This window comes from Periplaneta americana, chromosome 10 (assembly GCF_040183065.1).
Source record: "Periplaneta americana isolate PAMFEO1 chromosome 10, P.americana_PAMFEO1_priV1, whole genome shotgun sequence".
Taxonomy (NCBI): Eukaryota; Metazoa; Arthropoda; class Insecta; order Blattodea; family Blattidae; genus Periplaneta; species Periplaneta americana.
Window position 1 is genome coordinate 129,768,622 of NC_091126.1, and position 24,766 is coordinate 129,793,387.

General features: G+C 35.3%; 1 long non-coding RNA gene across 1 annotated transcript in view; it reads right to left on the reverse strand.

The window, feature by feature from the left end:
• The window catches only part of LOC138708024 (uncharacterized), a 508,774-nt gene extending 484,487 nt beyond the window's left edge, over positions 1 to 24,287 (reverse strand). The window contains exon 1 of the long non-coding RNA XR_011334538.1: positions 23,637 to 24,287. This is a non-coding gene — a long non-coding RNA (uncharacterized lncRNA). The remainder of the gene's footprint in view (positions 1 to 23,636) is intronic.
• Between the last annotated feature and the right edge of the window lie 479 nt (positions 24,288 to 24,766).

The window sequence follows — 24,766 nt, forward strand, 5'->3', positions numbered from 1 at the left end:
TATTATTCATTATCTGCACACCAACAGATAAAACTCAATTCTCACCTCTTTACAGTTGAAAATTAACAGAGTAAGCACATTACATTATCCAGGATTTCTTTTAACTTGGATTATTAATTGAAACAGTGAAATAACTAAACATGTAAAATCAAAGTTATTAATCGATTGAGAAGCTTTCGTCATCTAGTCTGCTCTCAAAAAAGCTGAAAGTAAGAATTTATAGAACAGTTATATTACCGGTTGTTCTGCATGATTGTAAAACTTGGACTCTCATTTTGAGAGAGGGACAGAGGCTAAGGGCATTCGAGAATAAGGTGCTTAGAAAAAATATTTGTGGCTAAGAGGGATGAAGTTACAGGGAATGGAGAAAGATACACAACGCAAAACTGCACGCATTGTATTCTTCACCTAACACAATTAGGAACATTTGAGATGGACAGGGCATGTAGCACGTACGGGTGAATCCAGAAATGCATATGGAGTGTTAGTTAGGAGGGCGGAGGGAGAAAAGGCATATGAGTCGATTAAGAGAGAAGTTTTATGTAATATTCTTATTGAATTTAGTATTCCGAAGAAAAAAGTTCGATTCATTGAAATGTGTCTCAGTAAAACTTACAGCAGAATCCGTATAGGCCAGTTTTTATCTCATACTTTTCCAATTCATTGCAAGGAGATGCACTATCACTACTTTTTAACTTCGTTCTATAATAGACCATTAGGAAAGTTCAGGATAACACAGAGGGTTTGGAATTGAACGGGTTACATCAGCTGCTTGTCTATGCGGATGACGTGAATATATTAGGAGAACATCCATAAACGATTAGAGAAAACACGGAAATTTTACTTGAAGCAAGTAAAGCGATAGGTTTGGAAGTAAATTCCGAAAAGACAAAGTATATGATTATGTCTCGTGACCAAAATATTGTAGGAAATGGAAATATAAAAATTCGAAATTTATCCTTCGAAGAGGTGGAGAAATTCAGATATATTGGAGCAACAGTAACAAATATAAATGACACTCGGGAAGAAATTAAACGCAGAATAATTATGGGAAATGCGTGTTATTATTCGGTTGAGAAGCTTTTGTCATCTAGTCTGTTGTCAAAAATTCTGAAAGTGAGAATTTATCAAACATTTATATTACAGGTTGTTCTGTATGGTTGTGAAACTTGGACTCTCACTTTGAGGAGGAACAGAGATTAATGGTGTTTGAGAATAAGGTTCTTAGGAAAATATTTGGGGCTAGGAGGGATGAAGTTACAGGGAATGGAGAAAGTTACACAACGCAAAACTGCACGCATTGTAATCTTCACATAACATAATTAGGAACATTAAATGCAGACGTTTGAGATAGGCAGGGCATGCAGCACGTATGAGTGAATCCAGAAATGCATATGGAGTTTATAGTTTTATTTGGGAGGCCGGAGGGATATAGACCTTTGGGGAGGTCGAGACGTAGATGGGAGGATATTAAAATGGATTTGAGGGAAGTGCGATATGACGGTAGGGGCTGGATTAATCTTGTTCAGGATAGGGACCGATGGCGGGTTTATGTGAGGGCGGCAAAGAACCTCCGAGTTCTCTAAAATCAATTGTGAGTAAGTACAGTCAAATAAATCAATCTGCAAGAAAGCATTTTCGTTTCTCCTTTCTCTAAATCATTTGAGAAATTATCTGCTTCTTTCCATATAAAGAAACATTGTTCAATCGCTAGTGATGCCACACTTTGGATTCTCTATTGACAAAAATAACTGTCAGTATAACTGAGGGACTAAAACGAGTTGATAATGTGCGTGTCCGCTTCATCTGCAGTACTGTAATAGATTTGATCATACAGCTTTTGAAACACTTTCATGTGTCCGCCTGAAGTAACAAAGAACAGCACATTCTTTATCTGTTTAGAATGTTACTTACCTTTACTTCAATAAATCTCATATAACTCGTATATCTCGGTTTGTATACCTTTCAAAGTTACGGAATCAACATCAGGCCTTATTATCCATTCCTCTTCATCGTACCTCTTTACTGATCTTGTTTCACCGCGTGAGTTTATCGCCTATGGACCCTCTTATCACGTTATGTCAGGGACTGCCGAACGGTTGATCAGTATAAATTAAGAATTAAAAATAGCATACTTTTACTTGGAATTCACTTATGTGTGTTAAGCCGGTTCTTTAAGCCACTATAACCTAAATCAAATTTAAAATCGTTACCGGGTTTCTGAATGGTTTCAATGCTTCGTCAAATCACCATGTGTATCAGTGATCAGTGGACGAAAACGGATTCTCCTTCATGTAAATAAACACGGAATGAAAATGAAGGCATGTCTTCCCCAGACAAATTTTCACTCCCCCTACTAACATGGGTATGGCGTGTCCCACAGTCCGAAGTCCCTGTTTCAGGGCAGGTTAAAAGGGATGCTGCCTGAGTAATCGATGCGGAAAAGCAGAATGAGATAGCACGTGCATTCTCGGAATGGGAAAGAGTGAAATTAATTCCTGGCGCTTTATAGCATTACAACTTCAACGTTTGGGGTGAGAGTGACCTAATTCACAGCTGAAGTAAGTCTACTTTTCTTAATACAAATACGTCGTATATGAAACATTTATAGCTCTCCGGCGTAGCTTACGTCCTGGTGAGCTCAATCGTGCCCTAAGACTGGACTGGGCCGTGGGTTCGAAACTTTGACACTTTTTTTTCCAAGGTGAGTGCATACTTTTAACCTATTAACAATATTAAACCTGCCAATCCTTCAGTGAGTAAAATACAGAGACACAGATAAAATATTATTAATCCTCCTCATACCAGGCGGGGTATAGTCGTACCTCAATTTTTTAATTATTTAACTGTTGCTCAGAATTCAATCCTAGGGACTGTATATCTTTTACGCTATATCTTGGCTTTCAGGAATGTTTGTCCAAACATTTTCGTCCAATTCAACATTTCGTCCAAATTTCTATGACCAACACATTTAAGTCCAGTGAAATAAGTCTATAGTATTCTCGTCCAAGAGTAAATTTCGTCTAGAAATTTTTTTGTCCACAAAAATTTAGTGTAATACACATATTGTCCAATCGTGATTGATTCTGGATATTCAGATACTAGAAGCACATTTTAAACAGATGCCAACAATATAATATCAAATAATGGAGAACTAAAAAATGAACAGGTGTTGCTAGGGAAATGCATACATTAGTTTTACTCAAAATTATCAGGTATGGATCCCAAAGTAATTACTTCAAAAATGCAACAAACCACTGCTCATAAAAGACGGCTACTGTTATCAACACCACTCTTATAATAAGAATCGAACCAGGATATATTGGCGATGTGAGAATCGGTCAACCTGTAATGAAATTACACAGCAATCCGTAGAACTCCGAAAATGGAAATTAAAGAAGGAAATTACACTTCCTAAGAAATAGCTGCAATGAATGTATAATCTTTGTTCTTTGAAGTAACTGAAAATAAATCTCATGTTTTATTTCAGTGATTCTTTTTTTTTTTTTTTGTAATAAACACAACTACGAAAATTTCAAGTAAATAAATTTGGACTAAATCAGATAAGGACAAAAAAATATATAGGACGAAATTTCACATAATACTAAAATGACATGGACGAAAGATTGTGGACAAAATTTGATGCAGGACAAACGTACAACTGGACAAACGAGAAATTAGGACCAAATTACGAATGGACGAAAACGTAATGCACTAACATTCTGCTAACCATTTCTTGAAGTGTATTACATATAGTTGGGCAGTAAAATTATACAATTATCTCTTTGATAAAATTTTATGAACGAATTACTAGGCTAGGATTTAGTTGTACCCAACTTTGCATTTCGTGTTACAAATATTTTATGAATAGTGCTGTGTTATTTGCTGTGATGATACAACTGCATTATATTTTCTGCTCAACAAACAAATTTTACAAAATACAATATTGCAGTAAATCTTTAATTCAGACTGGTTAATAGTATCGTTCTCAGCATAGTAGTTCTCCCAATTCAATAAGTGATTATGTTGTTAATTGTTATAGTTTGCGTCTTGGTGTATTTCTATGTTTCTATTGTGTAAAATACCTGAAACTAAAGAAAGTAAATTGTCGAAAACTAAACGCCAGACAAAAATTAGACCTATTGTGTCAAAGAGATATAGACGAATTTACGGGTATTTTAATCAGACAGCGCATTTTCGTTCCCAAACAAGTTAGGAAAGTTATCGGTTAGTAGGCTATATCCTGGAGTTTCTGGGTTCAAACTGTAACATTAAATGCTTAAGTCAGGACGCTACGAAAGGTAAAACCTAGTTTGGTACAATGGAGCATGACAACTGTAAGTGAGATTGCTACTAACTTGAAATGGTCTGTCCAGCTACTTTTTAACCACATAAACGCACTGACACTGCGAAACTACAAAATATTAGTTCTACATATGAAGAAAATATAATTAGATCGATGATAATACTGAACTAGTATATAATATATATTATAGAACATAATAGTACACATGATACACATTAACTGTATATACTCTATAAATACAATACATACAATTAATTCATTTAACAAAATCAGTTCCGTTATGATAAATAAAAATATATATTCCGAGATTATGAAATTCATATCTTTCACCATAACTGTCAGTAAAAAATTGTTTAAGCTCAGAAAATGTTCTTCCTACGTCACAAGATGTTACAGGGGCACAATTATAATAACAAAAATCAATATAGAAATTAAAAATATTTACATTTTACACAATATATACAAAATACAGATCAAAATGAAATACAATATAACAGATTGATAAATTAAAATGATATTAACACAAAAGTTTGAATGAAATTGCAACCTACACAGTATTAGAATCAGATCACAATGTAGTCGTAACTTGATGTTTTACATTTACAACATTGACGATGGAGCGTCTGTACTGTATTATGATTCAGTCTATTCGTACCTGTTTATAATTCTACTCTGCTTATGCATCCACGTAACGTAATAGATGTACCAGAAGAAATAAACTACTCGATCCGCTATATGTTTGGGAACACACATGCGCTGGCTGATTATAACAGACTGGTGCAGTTTATAATTAAGGTTCGGATTCATCCTAATTACACGACACAATAGAGAAAAATTATAGTAATGAGTACAATAAGTGTTTTTGTTTGCAGTGACCACTTATGATGTAAGACAGTACAAGCATGCAAAATGTGCTGAAGATCGCCATGAAAACTAACTCTGCGATAACAACTTAGTTTTACACCATATTATGGAATGTTATTCTCAGCTTATATTAAGTAATACTGTTTTACAAGTGAATATTGCTGTTAGTAAAAGTGAGTAATATGAACTTTTGTGAATAAATTATTTTCTTCTGAGGTAGGCCTACAAATGTACACTCCTCCGTCGATATAGTAGAAAGTCATTGTTCACTTAGACATAAAACGCGGAGTAAGTCTTCTGCAATCGGTAAGCATCATCTTTTGGTAGAACAGTGGTATTTAACCTATGGTACGCGTACCCTCAGGGGTATGTGGGGTTGTCTCAAGGGATATGCATCCCACTCATTATGCATGTAAAAATGCTGACATTTATTTTATTATACTTGTTGATAATTTGATAATTATTGCATTATATTATAATTTCTTTTGCAATTGCTGTCCTTGCTTGAATAATATTTTACGTAAATCATTACTAATATTATTGCCTCAATAACTAATGTATAATAATAATAATAATAATAACAATAATAATAATAATAAATGTAATAATAATTTATTTTTAGTACGTCAATCATAGTCTTCTTTTGTTAATTCTTATATAATTGCAATGCGCTTTGGGGGTACAAATACATTTTTGGGGTAACACTAGGAAAAAAGGTTGAATACAACTGAGATAGTACAAGAAAGTCAAGGAATAGAATAACTCTTCTCGGGTTCTCAGCCAGGTGAGTTGGAGATTAGCTTCCAAGCTTTCGACGGCTCCTGGCTGAGAACCCGAGAAGAGTTATTCTATATCAAACGCCGGGAAAGCCTCAAGTCATACAAGTCAAGGAATATTACGGACAGTAAAAAATCGATCATACATGAATGGGTTTTTAAGAGTTGTTAATTCATTACAAAAAGCGAAACTGATACAACTCTAATACAAATTAATTTCATTTCCTAAAATATATATGAATATCAAATATGAAAAGCCTGAAATCCCATAAGGGCAACGGCCTCCTACAATACCGTAGGGTGGGCTGAAGGTCTACTACACTTGGGGAGACAGTCCAAGAGAGCGTACACTATACTTACACACAAACAAACTATACAAAGTAAACACTGAAAACTATACAGATTAAACACATAAATTGTACAAACTAAACACCCACAAAAAAACTATACAAACCAAAAACATATACATATATACCTCAAGAAATTGCAGTAATAAATGAATGAATAAATGAATCAATCAATAAATATATAAATAAACTAATAAATAAGTAGAAAAAGAAAGGAGTGAGTGAAATTAGGAATGAATGAATCAATCAATCAATCAATCAATCAATAAAGGGTTAAATAAGTAAAGAAAAAGTAAACGTAAATAAATATTACCTTACTCTCTCCAGCAATATCATTAACATGTGTGTCGTTTTCGAGGCGTTGAATAATATTTACTTTGTCATAAATACACAGACTTCGAAGTGTTTGTGACGCGATGCCTTGCCGGTATACGGAGGCTCGGATTCTCATCACAACAGCCCACGTTCTACTGTTTTCTGCTTTCTTTAGACTCAAATGCATTCTACTAAATCGACGGAGCAGTGTACCCCGCATGGTAATCCGTGTAGACCTATACAGGTTGGATGGTAACCATTGCACCAAAATTAAACTGATAATAGATCATTAAGAGGGATTTGAAAAATCTAAATACATTTTTTCCTCTAACATTCACAATTTTAGATTAAATCGTTATGTTTCAATGAAATATTTGACAACATCACGGCTACTGCAGTAACTCTAGCCAGCGAGGCCTGCACTCCTTACCTTCCCCTTCCCTTCCCCTCTGCTGTACTCAGTCGGTGACACGGGACAGATTTATTTTAACGATTTTCGCAATTATTCTATTTAAATTCATGGCTAAACGGTATAATTTGCAAGAAAAAAATGTTTAATTCATTACGTTAAGAAATATTTAATAAGCAGATTATAAGGACATAGTTCTAACGAAAGGACATAGTTCTAATGGAAGGACATAGTCCTAACTGAAAAATTAAATATTCTAAATGAAATGAATAAGTGATCTAATTAGGCTATGAAAGTATGTAATTATAAGATCAATGCTTTAAGATGCCATACGTAATATTTCATAAGTATAAGAAACTAAATGTCCATATTACAACAAATTGAAACTTTGAAGTTCTGTATCTCAAAAGTATGGAAAAAGCAGTCAGAACCTTGTCAAACCAAGGCCACGATATGTAGGTTGTAATGTAAAATTAGGTTCACTTATTAATTAGGTTATTTTATGTATTATTACTAATTGTAATTATGCGACTCACAAGCACATTGTGACTCGCAGTGCTTTTCTCTCGCTTCCTACCTACAACCCCCACCCTCTTACTTACTGGAGTCAAACTCCGTTCCATTTGTATTTGTCTCGGACCTGCGAGTGGCGTACCGTCGCAATATCTCTCTCGAAACCATGTACCTCTATAAAAAAAAAAAACGAAAGTTTCAAGTAGGATGGGAGGATGCATTCTTTTGCTTACAATATGATGAAAATATTAAATGTATGATTTGTTCACAAATATTACTAGGAAAACGGTTGTATAACATAAAACGGCATTATAAGTTACTACATGTTACTGATGAAACATTAAAAGGTTAAGTGTTATTATTATTATTATTATTATTATTATTATTATTATTATTATTATTATCATCTCTGTACGTCGATTCTTTTACAGCAGATGTACGAATAATGCGGTTAGATTTTCAATTTAAACTCACAGATTTACAATGTGACGTTAAATGAAAGCTAGATGTAAGGACTTGACAGATATTGAACTTTTCAAATATTTGGAAAAAAATAAATATTTGAAGCTTCGTTCTTTCGCTTGCTCTGTTGAAGCCATGTTCGCTGTAACTTACGTTTGTGAAAAATTATTTTCAACAATGAAAATAGTAAAAATCAAATTTAGATCACGACTGACAGACAAATACCTTCGTGATCAACTACAATTGGCAGTAAGTGACATAATTCCTGATTTTGAAACTTTGTCGCATAGACATTCTGAAGACAGTTAATTTTAGGTTGTGATAATGTGTCCTATGTTTTCTTGTTCATTTCTTTCTTCGGTACACGTCCTAAACATTAACTTCCCCTTCGGTTGTCCGCCTCCCTCCATAGGTGCTATGCACTTTGCAGCTTACACAGTGGCTCGGCGCACCATGGCCTTTTCGCCACTGTAAAATTGTGTATCGTAATATTATTGTATATTGTTTATATTGTCTATACCACTGCCACCGGGTACTTGCCACTTGCAGTATACATACATATACATAATAATAATAATAATAATAATAATAATAATGTTTTATTTTCGCTGGCAGAGTTAAGGCCATAAGGCCTTCTCTTCCACTCAACCAGCCTTAATCAATACAATACATAAATTTAAATTACAAATATTTTCACTACACTTAAAAGGTTCTCCAGCAATAATCTTCACTACACATTTATTTAAATTTAGATAAATCTATAAGGTAAAGTAGTAACTTAATTTATGAGCTAATTTAATTCAATGAATTATAATTAATTTAATATTTGAGATAGCTAGTAAAATGATGAAAATTAATTTAATATAAGCTTACTAGGACTATGTTACAGGGAGAATATATATATATATATATATATATATATATATATATATATATATATATATATATATATTTCTATTTCTATAATGAGAATATTAATGTAATTGCCATTAGAGGTTTTGTAAATCTATTTAGAGAAATTAAAGATAATAATAATAAGAATTAGTTTCATTATAAGTAACAAATATTAATCAGCAATTCATCTGTTAAGTAAGAATTTATGTAATTTTGACCTAAATGAAGCTATTGTCCAACAACCCCTTATATCACTCGGAAGCGAGTTCCAATTTCTACATACATACATACAGTCCACACCTGTGGAGTAACGGTCAGCGCGTCTGGCTGCGAAACCAGGTGGCCCGGGTTCGAATCCCGGTCGGGGCAAGTTACCTGGTTGAGGTTTTTTCCGGGGTTTTCCCTCAACCCAATACGAGCAAATGCTGGGCAACTTTCGGTGCTGGACCCCGGGCTCATTTCACTGACATTATCACCTTCATTTCATTCAGACGCTAAATAACCTAGATGTTGATACAGCGTCGTAAAATAACCCAATAAAATACATACATACATACATAATAAATTGGAAAAGATTGCCGGTCTAAATTATGCAAAGCATTTTCGGAGTCCATCAAAATGAAATAGGATCTTTAAGGGGAACCGCGACAATGAAAAGTTCGGAAACCTCTGATAAAACGATATTATACATACGTGAGTCAGGGTTGCCATACGTAAGACTATTTTGACTAATTATACGAGGTACGACCGAACTCTATGTCGTACACAATTTTGTAAGACTATTTTACCGAAGGAACAAAATTATTTTGGAACTTATAATGTTGGTCTATAATTAAAATAAAATTAACAGTTAATTCGTTCCTTTTTAGACAACTTTTCTTAATTCAGTATGTCGTTGACTAATCGAAAGAAACGTGCTTTAAATGGATAATACAGTATATGCTTTGAAAATCAATATGGTGATTACGCTTGCCATGCAAGTCATAATTTGTCATCTTCAGCTCTAGGTTTCGTGTACTGCGCGCTTATGTCGAAGTAATACGAGCTCAGAGTTCTGCTAACTTCCTTAAGCCTCGTTCACAATTTTCAAGTAACTTGAATTGAAGTCACGTAATTTCAAGTAACCTGAATTCAAGTCGCAGTTCAGACATATTCAAGTTATTTTGTTTTCAAGTAGGATAAAATGGCGTCGATAGAAGCTGTGTAATTAGGAATTTCTGTAGGCCTAGTAGCAAGTCTCGTGCCAGGGAAATGATAAATATATTGGAGAAATGGAAGACGCGTTGTTCAGTATGGATTAGGAATTAGATTGGGAAGAGAAATACACGACCATAGACCATTACAAATAGAATAAGTGAAATCTTCAAGCAGATTTATTAATTCTTAGTGTAAATGTAATAAAATATAAGCAGGTCTGATTTACCATAATTGAAAATGACTATCTTGAAGCTGTTACAGTCCCCTCCATAAAAAAATTCTATCAGCGACATTGAACTATGCCAGTTTCGGCCCATAAATGTCATCCCTTCAAGCAACACTCTTCTTAATCCCTCCTTCCTACCTTCTTCACTTCTTCTCTATCTACAGTTTAACGGGTTTGGTCTTTCATATCTCATCTGTGTCCACGTTAAACTCTCTGCTGTTCAATTCTTCAATGAATTCTTCCTTCCTTGGCAGCTTCCTTTGCATTTCTGTCACGAAACTTCTCAGTTTCTATAATCCACAGGCCTTCGTGAGTTTTATACGACTTCAGAAACTCAAATATTTGGTCATTATTTCACTTACTATTGTTTCCCATTATTTTTACGTTCTCAGAAGAGAAAAACAATCGGCTGTTAATTTAACGCTCTTAAAACAGCTTTTAATTTAAATTCCCGCGCTTTTCTCCTTCAATTCAAGTTATCAAGTGACGTTCACACTCTTCAAGTTGTTTCAAGTGTCCTTTCAAGTCAAGTAAAAAGCAGAAAGGGATTCAAATTCACTTTAAACTTGAATTCAAGCCGTTACTTGACTTCAAGTCAACTTGAAACATAGTTCACACTTTTCAAGTTCGTCGAATCAAGTGACTTGAATTCAAGTTACTTGAAAAGTGTGAACGAGGCTTTAGATGTTCAACAATGGAAGTATTTTATCAATGAAATAGTACCGCAGTAGGATTAAGAAGTCTAAACGCGCCGACATAATAGCGGTGTCGGATTTGAGTCGACTGCAGGTGGATTATTTTTGTGTAATTATCAGTTGACGCCGGCCAAAGATCAAGTTTCTGCTGACGTTCAATACAATAACTTTGGTCGTTTGTACTCACTATCTATAGAAATAGTAAGATGATAAATGAACGTACAATTTTATGCTGAAGTAAGACATTTTTAATAAATTGATACCACGCACGCTTGCATTTCCTTTATCTATAAAACCCGGTGTGTGTTGTTCAAATTCTCTGTGAAGTAAAGTAGATCTTTATCTTCCATTATTACTGGGCAACTGTTCCTCATATTTCGCTGTCTTTTCTTATCTCTAGTGGAACCCACGAGTCACGTTAACTATTACTTCATAGAAATCTAATTTATGGAGGTCTTACAGTGTCTCTGAAACTCCACTGGACCAAGACAACAGCGTTACAATTCTTAAAACGAAATTATGACGTTCTCTCACTCATGACTTCAGCCTCGTCAGATTTCTATTACATTCATGAATTAATATGAAATGAATTAATTTTTTACACCTTGTAAAAGTGGCTCAACCCGGGGCTGTGTTATTAACTGGTCCTCAGTGAATATGACAGTGCAATAGGGGCCTCCCTTCTCACAAGTTAAGCCTGAGGAACTTTTAATTTTTTACAACCATCTTTCGTTATACATTTAGTGTCGCTTTACCCCAATTACACAGCCAGATAACAGGTCTTCTTTCGCGTCAAAACGTTAACTTTTCGCTTTCCGAACGGAGGGGTGTGTGTCTCCAGCATAGACGGAGATAGAACGATTTCCTTGGGGAGGGGAGGGCACAATAGGATAATAAGCTAATTCACAAATAGGCCTACAGCTTGATTCAGGGATTTTGGCCCCTGCAAAAAGTAAGTAGATAGACTAAAGGCTGGTTCACAATAAATCGGGAACGAGAACCAGAATGAAAACGAGAAGCAGATGACGTGAATATGAAAATTTTTGATTCGCAATAAACCGAGAACGTAGACGACTATGCATATCGATATGCATGTCAATAACGATATGTAAAGTCGATATTACGCATTCTGATGTTATTTGTGTATAATTGACCAATGGCGTTCTCTCATGAGTACAAGGCAACCAACATAAACACAGGTTAACCAACTTCGAAATTTCAACTGAAACATTTCATTAGGTACGGTACTATAAATATGCCCATGCATCTTTATTATCACAACCTATTTTAATTCTACCATAACGTAAAATAATTAGAGAAGAAACATTTGTAATAGAACAAAAATGAACACAACAGTAGTTATTGAATTGAAGCATGAATATGTAGTGTGTAATACAACCAATACAGTAATAAAATATGATTCACTTATGATCGGTGTTCAAAGATGCAGCTATTGAAAGCCACGTATTCTCCTTCATTTTCTCATCTTTATACGAGGCGCGCCGCTTATCGTAAACGTGAGGATTTTCCCCAACACTCAATATTAGACTCTCATCAAATAAAACTTGCTCCATGATGCACAGCACAGAACAAAATAATGCATAGGTTATGTCACGGTCTTCTTGCTACAAAACATATAACGACAAAATAGCTTTAAATGGCAATAGAATGAATCTAGTGGGCTGTGAACGGAAACGTGAACGCCAAAGTTGAAACTTGGCCAACTCTCTGTTCCCGATCCTGGACTCCGGCAAGCTTGAAGTTAATTGTGAATGCTCACATTTAAATGTACACATTTTAACAATTTTACCGTTTTCGTTTTCGTTCCGATTCTCGTTTCCGGTTTATTGTGAACCAGTCTTAAGAGCGAGTTACACATCACTACAGGCGGGCTGGGTCGCACAGGTCAGTCCGCACAGTCATAGCACCTAACACATCCTTCTTATCATGTCGCGGTACACTCCGTCTTAAAACACACGTCCTACACGTCCCGTTATTAATCATTACATCTGTTGACTAAACAATGTCATGATGACTTATATTTTCTTGACATGAGTGTCCTCAACTACGAGCATATAATATAAGTTTAATAATATATATACAGTATTATTTTCATTCTTTCTCTTCTCTCTTCCCCTCCTATGCACGTTTGTGATTAAATTTATTTCTTATGACGCAACACACAGCTCGCTCGCTAGAAAAAAAAACCAAGGACAAGGGCCAATAAAGTTGAATCGAGCTGTACGTATTATCATGAGCATACCAATGCGCCCACATGCAGAAAAAGACCAATCCTGTGCATACATATTACACATAAGTTACACAGTTAAAAGTAAACATTTATTGTTATTGTTTAGTAAACTGTCCGAAGACAGGTTGGAACCTCACAAGTGACACCAATAAGACATCACTCATGAGGCAAATAAGCAAGGATATAATGGGGTAGGTTGGCCAGTTACTTTCCCTCTACATTTCATACATCGCTGACTAGTAACATATTACACTAATCAGACATTAAATGTATACAAGCAATTGAAGGGGTAAGAATTATATATTCCTAAGCCACACAGACAAAAGTTTACATGAGAGCGTGTTAAAGGTTTAGAGTCCAATTCTATTAGGTGCGGTATCATATTTTTTTTTTCAGGGTAAATGTTGGTAAAACTGTGATACGAGTAATATTGTGATAGTTCTTTTTTGAGACTTTATTACAATTTTACTGAGCGAGAGAAGAACTGGTTTTGTGCAGCAACTTATCCACGAACATTCCTTTAATACAGTAGTGTCAGAGTTGTAAGCTCCGAAACCGGTTGTGGTGCTAGAGACGTCCAGTCGGAGCGTGAACTTGCTTATGTCTGTGGAAGCACCGGAGCACGCAACGAGTTATAGTGGAGCGCTCCGCTCCGTTTAGGCTGTGTCTGACAACGCTGCTTTAATACGTTGACGCGAAAAAAAACGATCTTTCTCTCGCTCAGTAAAATTGTAATAAATTCTCAAAAAGAACTACCACAATATTACTCGTATCACAGTATTACCAATCTTTACCGTACTTACGTCATTTGTTGAGTAATTTTTATAATATTTTAATAGTTGCTTCCCCATGTGTGTAAGAAATGAACTCGCATGAAAAACAATTTTTGTTTCTTTTTACTTGACTATTTAACGAAGCTGTATCAACTACGAGGTTATTTAGCGTCGATGGGATTGGTGATAGCGAGATGGTATTTGACAAATGAGGCCGAGGATTCGCCATAGATTACCTGACATTTGTCTTATGGTTGGCGAAAACCTTGGAAAATCCCCAACCAGATAACCAGTCCAAGCGGGAATCGAACCCGTGCCCGAGCGCAACTCTGGATCGGCAGGCAAACACATTATTCGACTGAGCTACGCCGGTGGCACCATTTTTTGTTAAAAGTGTGGCTTTGAACTATCTCATTCTCACCCCTTCAATTGTTCTTTCTGACATCAAGTGATACTCGTATTTACTACCAAATCAGCGTTTTTCAATGTTTTTCGACATGTGGCACATTTAAAATCCCGCGGCACACTCACATTGATGGTGACGAACAGCAACCTCGTACGTCCAAAAAATTGACAAAAATGAGATTTCACTTAATTCCTACCAAAAAAGTCTTCCTAAACCTTCTGCCAACACATCTTAAGTTAAGGCATGGATACAAACTTCACATTTAAATATCCTCTTATGTCATATACGTGTTCATTATTAAAAAGTTTTTCACTCTCCTGTAAAACTGGAATTTTTTACATAGGAGGTTAGTATTCAACACCAACGATATACTCTAAAGCAGCATTTGAAAACCAGAGGAGAATTTTGAGGATTTTAGGAGGGAATGTGTTTACTGAATGTTGATTTGTACCCCGTTCGCTGAAAGTTGATTCCTGTGGCCTCACTTTTACTTTTCCAATTATTGCTACGGCAACTTTATTATTTTCATTTTCTCGCGGCGCACCGGTTGAAAATGACTGTGGTATATAATAGATACACAACATATCAGCCAGAACCTCAATCAGCGGTAAACCTTTATTATGCCCTCTTGCAACAAAATGTAATTTACAGTACGGTATTAAAGAAATAACATCGAATTTTTAATCATGGATAGTATGATATCATTACCTATGAAAAATGGGTTGCCATGACAGCAATTATGTATTAAACCTAATTTTATTGGACGGAAAATAGTTTCATAACATTAATATCATAGCATAATTTACGCCGTCAAAGTAGAAGTCATTACGTTTCACTCGGCATGGTAATATTTTACGCATAGGAAAAATAATATTGCATATTGTGAACGGTTCTAACAAAATTTTACTATATGCAATGTTATTCCATTTCTAGCCGTAAAATTTTGTAGGACCCCAAAACTTCATAGGACTTTTTGGGTGTACATCAATTGAGCACGAAAGGATTAAAAATGCATCAGTTGAGCTCGGAGTTAGTTTTGGGTATACATCAGTTGAGCGCGGTGGTCAGTTCTCCTTAGGCTTAGTTATGGTACGTATCGTGAGAAAATTTGTGTGTAGTGTAAGTCGGGCTTGGTGGAGAAAAATTCAGTCCTTGAGACTTTCTAATGAGTATAAAGGTAACAATATTGACAACGGTAAATGGTTGCACTGGGTATTTGGTCTTTCGTTTCTTCTTCAAAATGAAGTCGGAGATGCATTTGTTCAAGATTTAGTTAGCAACCAACCTGTTAATGAAAGTATCACAGCCTGGACTGATAATTTGGTGTCAAATTTCATAAAAGTGGATTCGTTATTTCCCCTTGAAATGTGCGCTTCCGATACTGTTAAATCAGACGGAATTAATAATGCATGTGAGGCGTTCCACAAAGCGTTCTCTGTGAATTTTAATAGTACTCACCCTCATATACACTATATTTGTTTCTTCAAGTCATTATTGAGACACAAACTAGCACTTATATTAAAATGAATGGCAACGGGAATATTGTTAGAGTCAATCGTGTACATATAAAAGGAGGCAACATTATATAGAAGAATTAATTTTTAGATATAAACGCGGAAATATTACTAGAATTGGTTCCCTACAGATAGTGGCTACTATTATCCAAGAAAGTGACCTAGATATTAAACAATCGAGTACTGGCAATGGAACAAATATTTTAAGCTCTGACAAGTACGGTACCAAGTTATCTGTACGAGCACTTTAAATTCTGAAAAGTACCAATTTATCGGTACGAGCATTTTTACGAGAGTAGCATTTTTAGAGTCTGTGTGATGTATCTTGTCTCACTGTGAAAAGAGAGAGAAAGGAGATATGTCTTACTTCGTCTGTATTGTTATGGCGATGGGGGAATGGAGCGATGCCGTCCATCCATCCAGTGGCGGAAGGGACCAGTCGATACATTCTGTAGCGCAAAATAAAAATAACAAAATATCTCTCTTTGTATTGTGTAGTTCCGTCACTGAGCTTGTCTTTCAAGAAATTGAGTTCCGGTAGCCTGTACAATAACAAAGTTTTGAAAGGAATACTGAAAATTTACAACCCTCCTATAATCTCCACCCTCATTTGAAAGGACTTGGTTTTATTGCTACTGAGACAAGATAAACCTTACCTATCAATGTACAGAGTCTCCTACGTCTCTACAAAATGGGAATGGAAATAGATGCGGCTCGTGTTAAACTGACCGCCGCGCTCAACTGATGCATTCAGTTCAGGTAAAATTTTCTCTTGCGCTCAACTGATGAACTTTCGGACTTTTTAGGCCGACCCAGGTATTCACTTCCCCTAAGAGCGCCTGCTACGCTTGAATAAACCACTATTATCTATGCATTTCTTACTGGCGGCGTAAGGTCACGTACAAATGTACAAAAGTACAAACCACGTACGAGTCACTGAACTGAGAGCTGTGAACTGAAGCACTGGTAATTCCGACTGTGCGAGTTGACTTTAATTGAGGAGAATGGTCCAGGATTGGCGTAAGCACAGGTGGTAAATGCAATACATTACTTGACCTTGAGCCGCCAGTTCGAAATGCATACATAATAGTATTGTTGGCAAACATTAAACGAAAGATCTGTTTCTCTGAGTACATATAAAATGGTTTCATCTATTCTTATGTATGTCCTTCGAGTTATATTTCAAGAAAATCTATTATAACACATCACTGACAACATGAAACAAAGCTCGTGACACGTATGAGAAAGTAAGTGTTAACTTCATGACACCCATTTTTATTTCTGTACTATCCCATCCGCAGGCCCTGTGCACTGCTGCATCCGTATATTTCGTAAAGTACATACTTTGTCAGTCCTGTGTAGTCAATTTCCAAACGGTATAATCTGGTACGCGGGACTGGATGTTTCTCCATTGTCATGCGCTGTCCTGTGTTGTATCAGCGGTGGCCTTATATCGTGCTAATCACACGACCAGGGAAGCCGGCAATATGTGCTAATCTGTGTAGGTCAAAAGAAATAGACCCTTTACACCGCACTGGAATTTACGTCAATGCGAAAAGGTAGATAAAGCATGACGAAGAAAGAAAATATTATCTGTAACCACATTATATAGATTTTATTAATTTTATATACTGTATATAAGACAAAGAAAGTCGAATTATCAAAAGTGTTTATTTAGCCTACAGTTTCCGCTTTATAGTTTCTTCTCTTCAATTTAATATTTAATCCCTATAGTCGCATGTTACAGTACAGAACCAGAAACAAAATTCAGGTCGCCCAAATTTTGTTTCTGGGTCTGTAGAAAATTTTAAAGAAAAATGTTCTACTAATCTGCTGACATGAATGCCTGTCAAACTCTCTATTAATATTCTCAGATATGAAATATATAATGATCAAATTTTAACAAACATGTTTTATGTAACATTAGTTTTACAAGAAATTTTCTCGAACATAATTAAAACAACTTCCTTTTCACTGTTGCTATACCACTAGAAATGCATATATAAATGTACTGGAATTCCCAAAAGAATAAACGTAAGGAAAAACCGCTTTCAAAATGTGAGCTCTTAAGAATAAAAATGAGGAAAATGTTAATTTTCCAGAAAAAAGATATACGCTGAACATTGAATATACAGAAGCAGACGGTGCATGGCACATACCACCTACAAGCTAATGTCGTCTACTACATCTATACTTGTGCCATACCAGCAACTGAATAGGAAGTATGACAATTTTAATACTCTGTGTCATTAATCATTCCTAATTTAAATTGTGTGCAATGTGGGGAAAAAAGTCTTGAGATTCGATAATAATAAACTGCTGATTATTATTATTATTATTATTACTATTATTATTATTATTATTATTATTATTATTATTATTATTATTATTATTATTATTATGGAATTCTATTATTTCTACTGATTCGATTAAATTGGAAATCATTCAAAGAAAATTTGTGTCCCCATAGGTTTTTACCTAATTACTCTGTTTTCAATTATGAGCGTACTTGTAAATATTTTAACTTTTCTAGCCTTTATGCTAGACGTCTTGAACTTGACTACTTATTCTTTTGTAAGGCCTTAAAAGGTGATATTGATTGTGAATTCTTCATAAGCAATATCTACCTTCGGGCCCCTTCGAATAGTTTAAGATTTCAAAAAAAAATTGTATACCCACCAGCCGAAATACCTCTCTCTAGTTGTCAGATGTATTAAAGTTGCCAATTTACAGTGTATTAATTCTGATCTGTTAATGTATAGTTTGTTGTTTGGTTATTCTTATATTAAGCATACTCATCAAGTTCATCCGTTTGTGTTGTTTTTGAGCTGTTATGTATCATGTATTTTGCAGTTGTCTATTCATTTTGTCATCTCTGTTTATTTGTATTTGTCTCTAATTTTAATAATTATTTGTATGCACTGTTTTTGTAATTTCTTGTTCACTGTAAATCTCGTGTTAACTTTTATTTTGTACTGAACTGTTATTGGCCCCAGGCTGTTGTACAGCAAAATAAATATTAGTAAATAAATAAATAAATAAATAAAAGTTATTATTATTATTATTATTATTATCATTATTTTTATTATTGCACTGTGGCTCACTTTAACTGTAAATTTATCAGATCCAATTCTTATATCGGAAGCAGATTGGTGGCTTCATCTCAAGAGGTTCTTCTACAATTAATACTGATCCTTAAGAAGGCAACATAACAATTTCAATGAAGAAATTAATGTAAATATTGATGTAATGACAGTACAGAAAATAATGTTTGAAGGAAACTAACGTACCGGTATTTTAATATTGTCAATACATACTGATATTGTGTAGGCCTATATAGATACTGATACTTAATACTCCAATACAAACATGTTAATGAAGAAAATATGAATATACACTATATATATCCGTGGAATGACAGAAAATAATAATAGCAAAGTTTGACAGAAACTAACATATTTTAATATTGATAATGTGGGTGTAGATAGCCTACTGATAGATTACCATCAATATTTATACAGTCTTCAACCAGATCTTGTGCAGGCACTGCTGTTTGTTACAGAGACCTAGGCCTACAAGTTATCTGAGAATGTTCAAAATTGTATTAACCGACGAAAAATCATACAGATTTAAATTACTCATAATTTACAAGAAAATATGGCCTATTGCCACTGTAACTTATGCCAAGGGACACAAATTCATTACATACAAACTCAAGAAAAGAGCTCAGAAACTTAGAAACACCAAATCTTTCAGGAGAAGAACTGATAATGTCTAAATACATAACACAATGTCTAAAAAAAGGTTATTTTAGCCAGTCATTTTTACATTTTGCATTTACAAATTAGATTACTGTCTACCAGTAATAAGTGCGGAACATCTGCTATGTTGTCAACATATAGTGACAACAGGTGTTGTTCCTGTAAGGGCCCCTTTAAATTGGGGTAGGACATGTCTCTTTTTTCTCGTGTTGCTTCATGCTGTTCAGTTTTTGACTGTCAAATGTTAGTTTAAAAACCTCAATGGTATCAGGAGTGATTGGATGATTATAATAATAATAATAATAATAATAATAATAATAATAATAATAATAATAATAATAATAATAGGGTTTATTATTATTATTATTATTATTATTATTATTATTGGCAGTTATGATCAGTTCTGCAGCAAGCTTATAGAATTTCCCTTTTTTCTAGGTGCATAGATGATGCAAAAAATTTGTGGCTCAATAGCAGATACAGTGTTCAACTAGGTTTTGTAAAAAGTGGACTCATTTCTAGTGATTTTGGAATTACATCAATTGTTGACAAGACTGTAGGATCAATTCTGATCATGTACTGCTCCCACACATTCTTTCCAGTTTATTAAATGTCTTCCCTTCTCTCCAGACCAATGCTGAAGGTTGAAGAGAGTTTGTTGTTATTATCACCATTTGTTGTGGTAGTGATAATGAGATTCAAAGTATCAATTTTAGTTTATTGAGTTCTAGAGAGACCTAACAGTCTTCTGAGAGTTCTAAAAACTACATCAATCCAGAAAAAAAAAATCAAGCATATTCAAATCAACCAGAATTTACAAGAAAATGGTCTACTACCACTGTACAATTATATCACGAAACACAAACTCATTACATAAGAGCTCTCAGAAAAATATAAACTTTCTGGATCAGGATAATATCTGAGTACCTTAGACAACAGCTAAAGAAATTTCCTATCAAGCAGATATTTTTACATTTTGCTTTGCAATTGAAATAGCTGTCAACCAATATGCAACAACTGCTATTTTATCAATATGTATTGACAACAGAAATTCCTGTAAGGGCCTCTTTAAATTGAGTTAGAACATGCCACCTTCTCATGCGTTGCATTACACTATTCTTTGCAATGCTGACCACATGGCTTGGGTTTCCAATAAGTTTTAGTGTTAAATATTGTTTAAAATCACATGAGTATCAGAACGGAACAGACCAAAGAATATAGTTTTTTACTATTATTATTATTATTATTATTATTATTATTATTATTATTATTATTATTTCGCATATTCACTAATGGTCGGCTTTACAACAGGATATAGGATTCCATTTTTTTCTAGATGCATGGTGCATACAAAAATTTTGTGACACAATAACAAATACTGCGTTTAACACTGTTTTTCATAAAGTAAAAATATCTCTCTGGAGTTCTTCTAGTAATTTTGGATTGATGTTAGCTGTTGGCAGGATCAACTTTGATGATAATTTTTCACATCTTCTTTACTAACCAGTTACCGTATTAAATTTCTTATTTTTCTCTCCATATGTGTGCTGAAGTTTAAAGTGAGTTTGTTTTTTATCATTATTATCAGTGGTTTTGGTAGTAATGTAGCATAGCATCCTAACCAATAATAAATACATATTAAAAATTCAATTAGGATTGTTTCAAGTTCTGACCAAATGGTTATTTAAAAAATATAGACTGTGGAAAGGTATCCAGGTTAACAGGGTTTCCAAGTTTTGGTGTGAATGCAACTAAAATTAAAAATAAATGTAAAGATGAAGCTAAATATTTCCATAGCGGAATAAATTTCAGGATTTCTTCGCCAAGATGCGAGCCTTATGCTCAGAATTTTCATAACATGAATCGTTAAATTACAGGATAAATTATTGGCAAATTAGGTCTCTCTGTAAGGTTGGATACACACAACTTTAAGGCAGACAGAAAGTTCCAATGTGGTTCATTATCGACAGAACAGGAATGGTCCCATACTCTCATAAATGTGAAATGTGGTCTACCTATTACCACCACATGGCCTTCAATCATCACAGCTTATCAAAATGACTGGGAGGAGGAGCTAGTTGATTGACATGCGCACCTGCAAATTCCCACGTGACGATCTAAGTCATTAATATAGTCACACAAAAGTATTCGTGTCCCTTTCAACACAAAACTAGAATTCGGTGTAGTTATAATTGTGCCTCGTATATGAATATGCACAAAGAAACTGGTACATGCACATTTAAGCTGAGCATAATAAGAGCAAAAATAAACATCAGCTACAGAACCGTTATTCACTCATAATAAAGCATCAAGGTTGCCAAGTGAAACTGTAGCATGCACTTTCAGGTCTGCATTTCGCGGTTGTCTAAAGAAGTATGACTGAGCAAGCTATAATATATTACAAACTGCGTTTGTAGGAAATGCTACACACATAACTGGCATTACCATAAATTAATTGCTGTCTAATGTATAAAAGCAGGCAGTTCTATAGTCCACTTATAGCTAGAGGCACTAAAATCTACCATAGCCTCAAAATGGTACGAAATCTTGGGAGTATAAATATGAGGACACACTGGCAAATTAACTACAAGTGCTTATGATACCTATGTAACTATGATATGTGTTTATTTATAACTGTAAAGCATGAATTATTTGGAACTTTGGATAACCCGTTGACACAGCTCATCCTAAATTAGAGGCAACAGTTTTGTAATCTACCATGGTGTAAGTAGTTCTATGTCGTGCACTAAAACTGCCTAACCGGCTTCTGGGGCAAAGTTTTATGTCGGCCTTGAAAAACTCGTATTACCCGTACTTTGGGAATGTCCAACGCTGGAAGCCTAATCCTACGTCATACTTCTGCACCTGGATAATTAAATGCTGATTAGTATATTCCCGAAAAGAAACAAACATCTTCTTTTCGCTTAATACCATTCAATGCAGAATAAGAAAACACTTCATGACGAAATTACTTCGTTTAATTCGAAAACATTATTATTTAAGGTTATGTATCGCACTGTTAGTTTCTCCTTATGATGAACGAATTTCGGTCGTCAACTGTTTCAGGCGAGCCATCTAGTGGCAAGAAAGTAAACTACACGGAATTATGGATTTGTCTACGGAGCTGATCAGCTGATCTCTCAACGATTATTATACTACTGTTTTGCCGTAACGTTGAACATTACGAAAGCAGGATGAGGAAAATATTGATCAGAAACTATATATCGAGTTGTGGCATATGGAATTAAAACATCTCCACACACAGTCACGTAAAATCTTCACGAATTACGCAAGTATCTTCTATTCTTGTTCACAAGTCTCGTTGCGTCTGAAGTCAGGAACAAAATCTTCCATTAATTAGGCATGTAGGTGTGTCACTTCACTGCATGAACGTTCCACATCGGCAAGGTCATGTGATTAGCATTGATGAGTACAGCTGGCCTCCAAACACAACAGCCCAAACGACCTTGACAGTCGTTCACCACGGTGCGCAACATATAGCCTACACTTTCCTTTGACATTATTACTATTACTTTCTTGTCACTCGTTTATAATTGCACACGCTATTCCTTCGTATGAAATTAATGACACTCGGATCTTCACGTAAATAATACGAAATGTTATTAAACAATGTTGCACGAAGTCAGATAACGTATTTTAATTGATACTCTCATTCATGTAATCACTGGCAAAGCGTTATTTTGTCGGTCGATGGAATCTTACCGTCATGATTCGATTAAAATAGGTTTTATGGCGACAGCCCAACAACTGCGGCCAACGTGCCGACAACAGGGTGCCAAACCATACACTAGTAGGGCCAACATTTGAAGACACACAGGAAACGTCAATAAGGATGACAGTGCCAAACCGAGAGATTCCCCGGTTCAAATGAATGAAATACTTACTAACAAGACAGATGACACTTACCATGGTCATTTTAGGCCATAATCTACCGATTACTTCCACTACTTCATCGCAGGAACCAGCCACCGCCACAGGCACGCCGCACTCTCGCTAAAACGGTTCCCCACTCCCAGACCGTGTCCCGGCACGAACGTCCTTCGTCTTTCACTACAAGCAGAATTCTTCTAAAAATTGTCGCTCCGTGTAGTGTGGCGCAGTAGTAGTTTAGACGCTGTTGCAATGTTTGTTGTAGCGAACCCTGGACTGCGTAGTCAAATCAGTGACTGTGCGCTTGGCGCTTTCTCTCGCTCTCAACAGCGTTTCCTGCCGTTTAACGGTCGATAAAAATCACAACGCGGGCGACCGAGCTTCTTTCCCCGTCACACGGCGTATGATCACGGCTTCGAAATCTATCAGCGATGCCAAAAATTTAATAAACATTTCCTAGCCAGCGTAGTGTATTTACGAGGCCATCAATCAAGCTAGCAACGGACCAATCCCAAGCCACAATCCAAGTCGTGGTCCTCCATATTAGGAAAGGTAGGTGATATCATAGGCGGAGCGTAGCATTTTACTCCTCCTCCGTGTAAAAACGCGGGAAGTGAATCTCGTATAGATAATCAGTAATTACATCTTCAAAAGAACTCTATCGAGTCCACGGAGCCTGCTCGGAGCATAAACCACTCAGTTGTGAGCTGGTCCTATTGCAAAGCAGTCCCACGCGGAGGCCGGCTCGCTCTGTTGGTCCTGGATAGCGAAGGGTTATATAATTAAATGATTGATAACATTTCGGCCTTCGAATCCAACCAACAAATTGGCAAGGAGAAGTCTGTACGCGTGCTGATATGATGCGTGAAGCTTGTAAAATATATTGTAGCCTTTTCGACGTTTTATTTAATAGAATTGATTCGAACTATGTACAGACTGCTACAAAATGTTATACACGCATATGCAAAAAAAAAACGACAAATGGTGAAGCGCATGTTACACATATTTCTTTACAATTTATTGTAATTTATACTGGCATTATAAAGCGTCGTATAAATTATTACGCATCATATTTCAGCTATTTTGTTTCTTCAAATTTTAAGTTATCGTATACGATAAGGCCTATTGATTTCTTCATACCAGGGATGCTGTAAATATTTCTACGA